The sequence below is a fragment of the Hyla sarda genome, chromosome 3 (genome assembly GCF_029499605.1).
Source record: "Hyla sarda isolate aHylSar1 chromosome 3, aHylSar1.hap1, whole genome shotgun sequence".
Classification (NCBI taxonomy): domain Eukaryota; kingdom Metazoa; phylum Chordata; class Amphibia; order Anura; family Hylidae; genus Hyla; species Hyla sarda.
The window spans coordinates 436,439,040-436,451,615 of NC_079191.1; the positions used below are offsets into that span (position 1 = coordinate 436,439,040).

The following is a 12,576-nucleotide window of genomic DNA, read 5'->3' on the forward strand; positions in this document are numbered from 1 at the left end:
TATGGAACCGGACATCACCCCGGATGAGCCCCAGCAAGGGACAAGACCCCTGATACAGCCGGCACGGTTCTCTTTCCAAGATGGCGAGAAACAACAGCCACAGGAATCTGCAGTTGGGCCTGAGCAGGAGCAGAGACCATCAGAGGCACCACAAGTCCCAGAAGTCCCAGTTCGTCAGCAAGACATTGGACATTTTGAAGGTGATGGGGTAATGGAGCAGAGCTCTAATGTTGGGGCACGGACTGGGGGTGAGGACTGTGATAATGTTGGGGCACGGACTGGGGGTGTGGACTGTGATGATGTTGGGGCACGGACTGGGGGTGAGGACTGTGATGATGTTGGGGCACGGACTAGGGGTGAGGACTGTAATGATGTTGGGGCACGGACTGGGGGTGCGGACTGTGGTGATGTTGGGGCACGGACTGGTGGTGCGGACTGTGATGTTCCTGAGGGGTCGGTGGCTGGAGGGGGTGCACAATCTGTGTGGGATGTATTATCTGATAATGACATAGAGGTGGATGGGGAAGTTGATGTGGTACACAATACTGTGCAGGATTTCCCCCCTTTACCCACAAGTACTTCAGCTGTAGCAGGGCCCCCCAGAGCAGACCCCAACCCTGTAAGACAGGACACAGGTACCCGCCAGGTTCCTCCTAGAAATGCCTGGAGCCGTGGTGCTCCATCCTTCACCTCCAGCGCCAATTACACTGGCCAGGCTTTTAAAAGGAGGAATGTGGTGAGATTTCGGCACAGAGGTGCCAAGGAGGACCTTCCGGATAGGAGGTTTGTGGTGAGGGAGCTCCTGTGCCACCAGATGGGGTTTGTGCTAGCGGACATCTTGGCAGTGATAAACCTTCCAGATAGACAGGGCTATGATGTCAGCTTTAAGCTCATGTCTAATCTGGATAGGTTCTGGTCCAACTTCCCCAGGTTCAGAGACACAGAGGGTTGGAATAAATTCAGTTTTATTCCCATATCCAAGCCAGATACCGTCATCATCAATATTATCTTCTGGAATGAAGCTGTTCCTCCCCAGGACATTGTGGTGTGGCTCCGCAGACATTGTGACCTGGTGTCTGATCTCACCAAGAACAGAGATGATGACGGTATCTGGACTGGAGGGTGGAAGGTCCTGGTGAAGCTGCGCCAACACGGGAACATCACACAACATCTGCCCAACTCCTTCTTCATTGGGAGGGAAAAGGGCGTCTGCTTCTACCCCGGTCAGCCCAGAAAGTGTTTTAAATGTGGCAAACCTGGGCATCTGGCAAACGCCTGTACAGTAACAAAATGTAATTTGTGTGGTGAGACTGGTCATCTAAGTGGCGATTGCCAAAACATCAGGTGCAATCTATGCGGTGAGATCGGTCACCCTCACAGAGACTGTCCCAATGCCTGGCACAACATCTGCCGGGAGCTTCCTGATGAGGACCTAGTGGCGGGGGCAGAGGCTGTAGAGGAGGAGGCTTTGATGACTGGTTCTATAATAACAAGACAGGAGGTCCAGCCAGACAAGCATAACACTGCACCAACACCTCAGCAGTCAGAGAGAGCACAGGGGGACATGGAGGTTGTGCCACAGGACCAGCAGCAGCCAGGGGTATCCTCTTCTGTGTCTCCATCTTTATCTGAAGAGAATAAGACCCAGCAAATAAAAAGAAGGAAAAAAGACACGTCCTCCCGTAGGCCCGAGAATGGCTATAGTACTGGGCAAAGTGTAAAAAAAAAGATTAATAATGGGGCAGGAGTGATGGTGGTGTCGAACAGATTTGAGGTTTTGTCAGAATCTGATGGAGATTTAGATATTGAATTTAAAAAAATAGAAGACGACTGTGACGGTGACACGAGGGACCAACCCCCAATAAAAAGAAAACCACAGACTGCAAAATCTAATGTAGAGTCAGACATGGAGACAGGAGGTGGACAACAGGACTCAGATTCTGACTGTTACGCCGAGCGCTCCGGGTCCCCGCTCCTCCCCGGAGCGCTCGCTACACTCTCTCCGCTGCAGCGCTCCGGTCAGATCCACTGACCCGGGGCGCTGCGATTCTGCTTCCAGCCGGGATGCGATTCGCGATGCGGGTAGCGCCCGCTCGCGATGCGCACCCCGGCTCCCGTACCTGACTCGCTCTCCCTCGGTCCTGTCCCGGCGCGCGCGGCCCCGCTCCCTAGGGCGCGCGCGCGCCGGGTCTTTGCGATTTAAAGGGCCACTGCGCCGCTGATTGGCGCAGTGATTCCAGTTAGTGTCTTCACCTGTGCACTTCCCTATATCACCTCACTTCCCCTGCACTTCCCTGCCGGATCTTGTTGCCATTGTGCCAGTGAAAGCGTTCCTTGTATGTTCCTAGCCTGTGTTCCAGACCTCCTGCCGTTGCCCCTGACTACGATCCTTGCTGCCTGCCCCGACCTTCTGCTACGTCCGACCTTGCTTCTGTCTACTCCCTTGTACCGCGCCTATCTTCAGCAGCCAGAGAGGTTGAGCCGTTGCTAGTGGATACGACCTGGTCACTACCGCCGCAGCAAGACCATCCCGCTTTGCGGCGGGCTCTGGTGAAAACCAGTAGTGACTTAGAACCGATCCACTAGCACGGTCCACGCCAATCCCTCTCTGGCACAGAGGATTTACTACCCGCCAGCCGGCATCGTGACAGTAGATCCGGCCATGGATCCCGCTGAAGTTCCTGACCTCACCACGGTGGTCGCCCAGCAGTCACAACAGATAGCGCAACAAGGCCAACAGCTGTCTCAACTGACCGTTATGCTACAACAGTTACTACCACAGCTTCAGCAGTCATCTCCTCCGCCAGCTCCTGCACCTCCTCCGCAGCGAGTGGCCGCTCCTGGGCTACGCCTATCCTTGCCGGATAAATTTGATGGGGACTCTAAGTTTTGCCGTGGCTTTCTTTCCCAATGTTCCCTGCATCTGGAGATGATGTCGGACCTGTTTCCCACTGAAAGGTCTAAGGTGGCTTTCGTAGTCAGCCTTCTGTCCGGAAAAGCCCTGTCATGGGCCACACCGCTCTGGGACCGCAATGACCCCGTCACTGCCTCTGTACACTCCTTCTTCTCGGAAATCCGAAGTGTCTTTGAGGAACCTGCCCGAGCCTCTTCTGCTGAGACTGCCCTGTTGAACCTGGTCCAGGGTAATTCTTCCGTTGGCGAGTATGCCGTACAATTCCGTACTCTTGCTTCAGAATTGTCCTGGAATAATGAGGCCCTCTGCGCGACCTTTAAAAAAGGCCTATCCAGCAACATTAAAGATGTTCTGGCCGCACGAGAAATTCCTGCTAATCTACATGAACTTATTCACCTAGCCACTCGCATTGACATGCGTTTTTCCGAAAGGCGTCAGGAGCTCCGCCAAGATATGGACTCTGTTCGCACGAGGCGTTTCTTCTCCTCGGCTCCTCTCTCCTCTGGTCCCCTGCAATCTGTTCCTGTGCCTCCCGCCGTGGAGGCTATGCAGGTCGACCGGTCTCGCCTGACACCTCAAGAGAGGACACGACGCCGCATGGAGAACCTCTGCCTGTACTGTGCTAGTACCGAACACTTCCTGAGGGATTGTCCTATCCGTCCTCCCCGCCTGGAAAGACGTACGCTGACTCCGCACAAAGGTGAGACAGTCCTTGATGTCTACTCTGCTTCTCCACGTCTTACTGTGCCTGTGCGGATGTCTGCCTCTGCCTTCTCCTTCTCTACCGTGGCCTTCTTGGACTCTGGATCTGCAGGAAATTTTATTTTGGCCTCTCTCGTCAACAGGTTCAACATTCCAGTGACCAGTCTCGCCAGACCCCTTTACATCAATTGTGTAAACAATGAAAGATTGGACTGTACCATACGCTTCCGCACGGAGCCCCTTCTAATGAGCATCGGATCTCATCACGAGAGGATTGAACTTTTGGTCCTCCCCAATTGCACCTCGGAAATTCTCCTTGGACTTCCCTGGCTTCAACTTCATTCCCCAACCCTGGATTGGTCCACCGGGGAGATCAAGAGTTGGGGGCCCTCTTGTTCCAAGGACTGTCTAAGACCGGTTCCCAGTAACCCTTGCCGTGACTCTGTGGTTCCCTCAGTAACCGGTCTCCCTAAGGCCTATATGGACTTCGCGGATGTTTTCTGCAAAAAACAAGCTGAGACTCTACCTCCTCACAGGCCTTATGATTGCCCTATCGACCTCCTCCCGGGTACTACTCCACCCCGGGGCAGAATTTATCCTCTCTCTGCCCCAGAGACTCTTGCCATGTCTGAGTATGTCCAGGAAAATTTAAAAAAGGGCTTTATCCGTAAATCCTCCTCTCCTGCCGGAGCTGGATTTTTCTTTGTGTCCAAAAAAGATGGCTCCCTACGTCCTTGCATTGACTACCGCGGTCTTAATAAAATCACGGTTAAGAACCGCTACCCCCTACCCCTCATCTCTGAACTCTTTGATCGCCTCCAAGGTGCCCACATCTTTACTAAATTGGACTTAAGAGGCGCCTATAACCTCATCCGCATCAGAGAGGGGGATGAGTGGAAAACGGCGTTTAACACCAGAGATGGACACTTTGAGTATCTGGTCATGCCCTTTGGCCTGTGCAACGCCCCTGCTGTCTTCCAAGACTTTGTCAATGAAATTTTTCGTGATCTGCTATACTCCTGTGTTGTTGTATATCTGGACGATATCCTAATTTTTTCTGCCAATCTAGAAGAACACCGCCAGCATGTCCGTATGGTTCTTCAGAGACTTCGTGACAATCAACTCTATGCCAAAATTGAGAAATGTCTGTTTGAATGCCAATCTCTTCCTTTTCTAGGATATTTGGTCTCTGGCCAGGGACTACAAATGGATCCAGACAAACTCTCTGCCGTCTTAGATTGGCCACGCCCCTCCGGACTCCGTGCTATCCAACGCTTTTTGGGGTTCGCCAATTATTACAGGCAATTTATTCCACATTTTTCTACCGTTGTGGCTCCTATCGTGGCTTTAACCAAAAAAAATGCCGATCCCAAGTCGTGGCCTCCTCAAGCGGAAGACGCCTTTAAACGACTCAAGTCTGCCTTTTCTTCGGCTCCCGTGCTCTCCAGACCTGACCCTTCCAAACCCTTCCTATTGGAGGTTGATGCCTCCTCAGTGGGAGCTGGAGCTGTTCTTTTACAAAAAAATTCTTCCGGGCATGCTGTCACTTGTGGTTTTTTTTCTAGGACCTTCTCTCCGGCGGAGAGGAACTACTCCATCGGGGATCGAGAGCTTCTAGCCATTAAATTAGCACTTGAGGAATGGAGGCATCTGCTGGAGGGATCAAGATTTCCAGTTATTATTTACACCGACCACAAGAACCTCTCCTACCTCCAGTCTGCCCAACGGCTGAATCCTCGCCAGGCCCGGTGGTCTCTGTTCTTTGCCCGATTTAATTTTGAGATTCACTTTCGTCCTGCCGATAAGAACATTAGGGCCGATGCTCTTTCTCGTTCCTCGGATGCCTCAGAAGTTGAACTCTCTCCGCAACACATCATTCCACCTGACTGCCTGATCTCCACTTCTCCAGCCTCCATCAGGCAAACTCCTCCAGGAAAGACCTTTGTTTCTCCACGCCAACGCCTCGGAATCCTCAAATGGGGTCACTCCTCCCATCTCGCTGGTCATGTGGGCATCAAGAAATCTGTGCAACTCATCTCCCGCTTCTATTGGTGGCCGACTCTGGAGACGGATGTTGTGGACTTTGTGCGAGCCTGCACTATCTGTGCCCGGGATAAGACTCCTCGCCAGAAGCCCGCTGGTTTTCTTCATCCCCTGCCTGTCCCCGAACAGCCTTGGTCTCTGATTGGTATGGATTTTATTACTGATTTACCCCCTTCCCGTGGCAACACTGTTATTTGGGTGGTCGTTGATCGATTCTCCAAAATGGCACATTTCATCCCTCTTCCTGGTCTTCCTTCAGCGCCTCAGTTGGCTAAACAATTTTTTGTACACATTTTTCGTCTTCACGGATTGCCTACGCAGATCGTCTCGGATAGAGGCGTCCAATTCGTGTCTAAATTCTGGAGGGCTCTCTGTAAACAACTCAAGATTAAATTAAATTTTTCTTCTGCATATCATCCCCAGTCCAATGGACAAGTAGAAAGAATTAACCAAGTCTTGGGTGATTATTTGCGACATTTTGTTATCTCCCGCCAGGATGACTGGGCAGATCTCCTTCCATGGGCCGAATTCTCGTATAACTTCAGAGTCTCTGAATCTTCCTCCAAATCCCCATTTTTCGTGGTGTACGGCCGTCACCCTCTTCCCCCCCTCCCTACCCCCTTGCCCTCTGGTCTGCCCGCTGTGGATGAAATTTCTCGTGACCTTTCCATTATATGGAGAGAGACCCAAAATTCTCTCCTACAGGCTTCATCACGCATGAAGAGGTTCGCGGATAAGAAAAGAAGAGCTCCTCCCGTTTTTTCCCCTGGAGACAAGGTATGGCTCTCCGCTAAATATGTCCGCTTCCGTGTCCCTAGCTACAAGTTGGGACCACGCTATCTTGGTCCTTTCAAAATTTTGTGTCAAATTAATCCTGTCTCTTACAAACTTCTTCTTCCTCCTTCTCTTCGTATCCCTAATGCCTTTCACGTCTCTCTTCTTAAACCACTCATCCTCAACCGTTTTTCTCCCAAATCTGTTCCTCCCACTCCTGTTTCCGGCTCCTCGGACATCTTCTCTGTCAAAGAGATCTTAGCCTCTAAAAAGGTCAGAGGGAAAACTTTTTTTCTAGTGGACTGGGAGGGTTGTGGTCCTGAAGAGAGATCCTGGGAACCTGAGGACAACATCCTAGATAAAAGTCTGCTCCTCAGGTTCTCAGGCCCTAAAAAGAGGGGGAGACCCAAGGGGGGGGTACTGTTACGCCGAGCGCTCCGGGTCCCCGCTCCTCCCCGGAGCGCTCGCTACACTCTCTCCGCTGCAGCGCTCCGGTCAGATCCACTGACCCGGGGCGCTGCGATTCTGCTTCCAGCCGGGATGCGATTCGCGATGCGGGTAGCGCCCGCTCGCGATGCGCACCCCGGCTCCCGTACCTGACTCGCTCTCCCTCGGTCCTGTCCCGGCGCGCGCGGCCCCGCTCCCTAGGGCGCGCGCGCGCCGGGTCTTTGCGATTTAAAGGGCCACTGCGCCGCTGATTGGCGCAGTGATTCCAATTAGTGTCTTCACCTGTGCACTTCCCTATATCACCTCACTTCCCCTGCACTTCCCTGCCGGATCTTGTTGCCATTGTGCCAGTGAAAGCGTTCCTTGTATGTTCCTAGCCTGTGTTCCAGACCTCCTGCCGTTGCCCCTGACTACGATCCTTGCTGCCTGCCCCGACCTTCTGCTACGTCCGACCTTGCTTCTGTCTACTCCCTTGTACCGCGCCTATCTTCAGCAGCCAGAGAGGTTGAGCCGTTGCTAGTGGATACGACCTGGTCACTACCGCCGCAGCAAGACCATCCCGCTTTGCGGCGGGCTCTGGTGAAAACCAGTAGTGACTTAGAACCGATCCACTAGCACGGTCCACGCCAATCCCTCTCTGGCACAGAGGATCCACTACCCGCCAGCCGGCATCGTGACACTGACTTATGATGATGGGGATCAGGTCTCTGCTCTTTTCCTTGTGCTATCTTATCATGGCTGGGTTTACTTTAAAACTTATTTCAAGTAATGCAAACAGTATTAAAGTGAGGAGGACACGACACATAGTCTATGAGCATCTACAATATCTGGACGCAGATGTCATCTTTTTGCAGGAGACGCGCCTGACTACATTGGGACACTTACGTGAGGCTGAGAGGGAATGGACATCTGGACCTTCTTTCTGGTCACTGGCTGTGGAACCTTATGCCGGGGTGGCCATACTGTTTAACACCATGGATGTGACTGTACATAGGATGACAGAGGTCATCATGGGAAGGTGTCTAATCCTGGAGATCACTATCCATGGTAGAAGGCTCCGGCTCATAAATATCTATGGCCCGCAGACAGTGGCAGAAAGAGTCCAGTTGTTTGAAGAGGTCAAGCCGTATATGTTTACGTCTGTTCCTGTAGTCATGGCCGGGGATTTCAATGTCACTAGAACATCAGGTGACAGGTCCTCAGGTAGAGCGGTGGCCAGGGACTCCAGAGTCCTGAATAACATGATTTTACAGGCTGGTATGTGTGATGTGTTCACATGGGGTGGTAGAAAGCCAAAACTCACGTACTCATGTTCTGGCAGGAGCAGTAGAATTGATATGGCATTTGTGAGTCCTGCAGAAATGGTCAGTGAGATGTGTGAGAAAGTCGTCCCATATTCAGACCATATGGCCTTGGTTTTCTGTCTAGGAGCCGCTAAGCATCCAGATATTGGTAGGGGATTATGGAAGCTAAACTCCAGTATCTTGGAGGATGACTATGTCCAGAAATGTGTTCATTCCCTTATGCAGAGCCAGATAGAGAGGGTGGACTTCTATGATGATATGGCCGCCTGGTGGGAGGATGTCAAGGATGAGATCAGAACCCTTTTAAAGAGACTGTCCTTTAAAAAGGGGAAGAGTAAGTATGGCCAGTATCTCAAGCTGCGCAAAGAATTGGAGTCACTATATTCGGCGGGTGGGGACCAACAAAGGATAGACCGGCTGAAATCTGAGATAAGGCAGTATCAGTACAGCAGGTATACCTCCCTGGTTCTTGAACGTGATTATGGGTCCTTAGGGTCTCCTGATCCCTTTGAGAATTGCCGGGAGCGGGTGGCAAATAAATCTGTCACCGGTCTCACTGACTCCCAGGGTGTTTTGCAGGCATCTCGGGAGGGTATCCTGGGGGTGGTGAGATCGTACTATGCTGACTTGTTTCAGAGGAAGGTTTTGGATAGAGACAAGATGACCCAATTCTTGGAGGCAACTCCGCTCCCTGATACTAATGATTTGGACTTTTCTCCTTTGACAGCAGAATTGACAGTGGCGGAGGTTAAAGAGGCCATTGATAAGTTACATGTGAAGAAGGCACCAGGTCCAGATGGGATAACAGCAGAATTCTATAAGACATTCAGAGACCTCTTGGCTCCAATCCTCGTGGATGTTTACACAAATTGTCTAGAAAGTCACCTGATGCCTCCATCCATGAGAGTGTCCTCGCTGATTCTGCTGTCTAAAGGTAAAGAGCCGAGTGACATCAAGAACTGGAGGCCAATTGCCCTCTTGAATGTCGACAGGAAAATTCTGGCAAAAATTCTGTTTTCTAGGTTAGTTTGTCTGTCCCCGGCACTGTTGGCAGGCTGTCAGTATGGCACAGTAAAAGGGCGGAACATCTCTGGGGCAGTGATCTCCATAAGGGAGATGTTTGAGAGATGTAAAGCCCTGAGGTGTGGGAGATATGTTGTCAGTCTTGACCAGGCTAAAGCCTTTGACAGAGTAGATCACGAGTATCTATGGGCCACTTTGTCAAAGTACGGTATTCCGGGACAATTCATCGATTGGCTGAAGACTTTGTATTGTGAGGCCGAGAGCTTTCCTCTGATCAATGGTTGGCAGGGTGACACCTTCAGGGTTGAGGCGGGGGTGAGACAAGGTTGCCCACTGAGCCCGCTGCTGTATGTATTCGCCTTAGACCCGTTTCTGAGGTCACTGCAGGAGTGTGGTTTTCAGGGGGTGCCGGTCCCCCACTGCCTGCCCCTGAGTGTTGTTGCCTATGCGGATGATGTGACCATAGTGATATCTGAGCCTCGTGAGGTGGAGATGTTGTCTGCAGCCATCAGAAGTTACTCGGAGGCCTCAGGGTCTCTGGTCAACCTTGAGAAGAGTCAAGCTCTCTGGGTATCTGATTCTGATCCAGACTTTGATCTGCCCCAATTTGTGAGAGCCTCCACCTATATTAAAATCTTAGGGGTCAAATTTGGGAGGGACGATAATGCCAAACTCAATTGGGAAGAGAAGTTGGAAATCGGAAATGCAAAGGTTCAGCGGTGGAAGAACTGGAGGCTGACCTATAGAGAAAGGGTTACAATGTTGAAGACTTACCTGGTCCCCGTCTTCTTGTATGTCTCTGTTGTTTTTCCTTTGCCAGAATGTTTCTCCGCTCGGCTCTTTAGCCTGTTCTTCCAAATGTTTTGGGGGAACAGGTTGAACCCAATAAAAAGAGGGATCACTTACCTACAGAGGAGAGAGGGTGGGTTGGATATGCTGAATCCAAGGGTGTTCTTTGACTCCATGTTTCTAAAAGTTAATTTTGGTTGCCTGGACTCAAACAACAGCTCCCTGTGGGCGAATAGTATCAGGGACTGGATATTGCCTTTTGCAGAGTCTTGGGTGCGAGGCGGCAGTCTCAAGAGGGGGAGATGGACGCGTGACTACCTCCCCCCGTACCTGGAATACGGACTCAGATGTCTGAAGAGATGGCGCATTGAGAAGTCCTATATAGAGAGCAAGTCCCGTAAGGACCTTTATGTCAGGGTGTGTAAGTCCTTCTTCTGTTTGCAGCCAGCTCTGAGGGACTGTACGACTGCCATGTTACAGGTCAGCCTGCGGCTTCTGAATAGTGTGAGGCTACCGAAAAAGCTCCATGACATCGCCTGGCTGTCCTTACACGGGAAACTGTTTGTCAGGGGAAATTTAAGATACCTAAGTGTGTCTGATCGCCAGTGTCCCCTAGGGTGTCAGGAGGAGGAGACAATGGCGCATTTTATATCTGAGTGCTGGGGAGGGCGACACATATGGCAGACGATATCCGGAAAGTTAAAGATCCCGAGACTACAGACCCTAAAATACCCGGAAATCATTTACGGTGTACCATCTACTGTGAGTGACATTGACCAGGAGACCTTATACATCATCATATCTGTCATAAAGTATTATCACTGGCACACCAGGACCAGAGTCTCCATCTACAGCGAACCCTTCCATGATAGGAGAGCAGTAGACCTGATCCTGACAGAACTGAGGTGGATAAAATGTTTGGAGGTCAGGAAGGATGAAAAAAATCGTTCATTATGGAGGAATGTGTATATATAGATTGATTCGCCTTTATGGCATATACCGTATATACTCGAGTATAAGCCGACCCGAGTATAAGCCGAGACCCCTAATTTCAACCCAAAATCCCAGGAAAAGTTATTGACTCGAGTATAAGCCTAGGGTGGGAAATACCTCATCCCCCCCTGTCATCATCCAGACCCGTCATTAACATCCTCATCATCCCCTTGTCATCATCCCACACATCCCCCCTTCATCATCCCCTTGTCATCATCCCACACATCCCCTTATCATCCCACACATCCCCCCTTCATCATCCCCTTGTCATCATCCCACACATCCCCCCTTCATCATCCCCTTGTCATCATCCCACACATCCCCTTATCCCACACATCCCCCCTTCATCATCCCCTTGTCATCATCCCACACATCCCCTTGTCATCATCCCACACATCCCCCCTTCATCATCCCCTTGTCATCATCCCACACATCCCCTTATCATCCCACACATCCCCCCTTCATCATCCCCTTATCATCCCACACATCCCCCCTTCATCATCCCCTTGTCATCATCCCACACCCCCCCCCTTCATCATCCCCCCCCCCCCCCTTCATCATCCTCTTCTCATCATTCGCCCTCAGTGGTCTTCAACCTGCGGACCTCCAGAGGTTTCAAAACTACAACTCCCAGCAAGCCCGGGCAGCCATCGGCTGTCCGGGCTTGCTGGGAGTTGTAGTTTTGAAACCTCCGGAGGTCCGCAGGTTGAAGACCACTGCGGCCTTCAACATGCGGACCTCCAGAGGTTTCAAAACTACAACTCCCAGCAAGCCCGGGCAGCCATCGGCTGTCCGGGCTTGCTGGGAGTTGTAGTTTTGAAACCTCCGGAGGTCCGCAGGTTGAAGACCACTGCGGCCTTCAACATCATCCAGCCCCCTCTCACCCCCTTTAGTTCTGAGTACTCACCTCCGCTCGGCGCTGGTCCGGTCCTGCAGGGCTGTCCGGTAAGGAGGTGGTCCGGTGAGGAGGTGGTCCGGGCTGCTATCTTCACCGGGGGCGCCTCTTCTCCGCGCTTCCGGCCCGGAATAGAGCCGTTGCCTAGACAACGACGCATCTGCGTCGTTGTCAAGGCAACGTGACTATTCTGAGGCCGGGCCCGAAGCGCTTAGAAGAGGCCTCCCCGGTGAAGATAGCAGCCCGGACCACCTCCTCACCGGACGACCTCCTCACCGGACAGTCTTGCAGGACCGGACCAGCGCCGAGCGGAGGTGAGTACTCAGAACTAAAGGGGGTGAGAGGGGCTGGATGATGTTGAAGGCCGCAGTGGTCTTCAACCTGCGGACCTCCGGAGGTTTCAAAACTACAACTCCCAGCAAGCCCGGACAGCCGATGGCTGCCCTGGCTTGCTGGGAGTTGTAGTTTTGAAACCTCTGGAGGTCCGCATGTTGAAGACCACTGCGGGTGGGGGAGTTCACTCGAGTATAAGCCGAGGGGGGTGTTTTCAGCACGAAAAATCGTGCTGAAAAACTCGGCTTATACTCGAGTATATACGGTATATATATATATATATATATATATATATATATATATATATATATATATATATATATATATATATCATTTTTTTTCTCCATTAGAAGCAATGG

General features: G+C 51.6%; 1 protein-coding gene across 4 annotated transcripts in view; it reads right to left on the reverse strand.

Moving 5' to 3' along the window:
* The window catches only part of TOGARAM2 (TOG array regulator of axonemal microtubules 2), a 112,405-nt gene that overhangs the window by 24,287 nt on the left and 75,542 nt on the right, over positions 1 to 12,576 (reverse strand). The window lies entirely within an intron of this gene.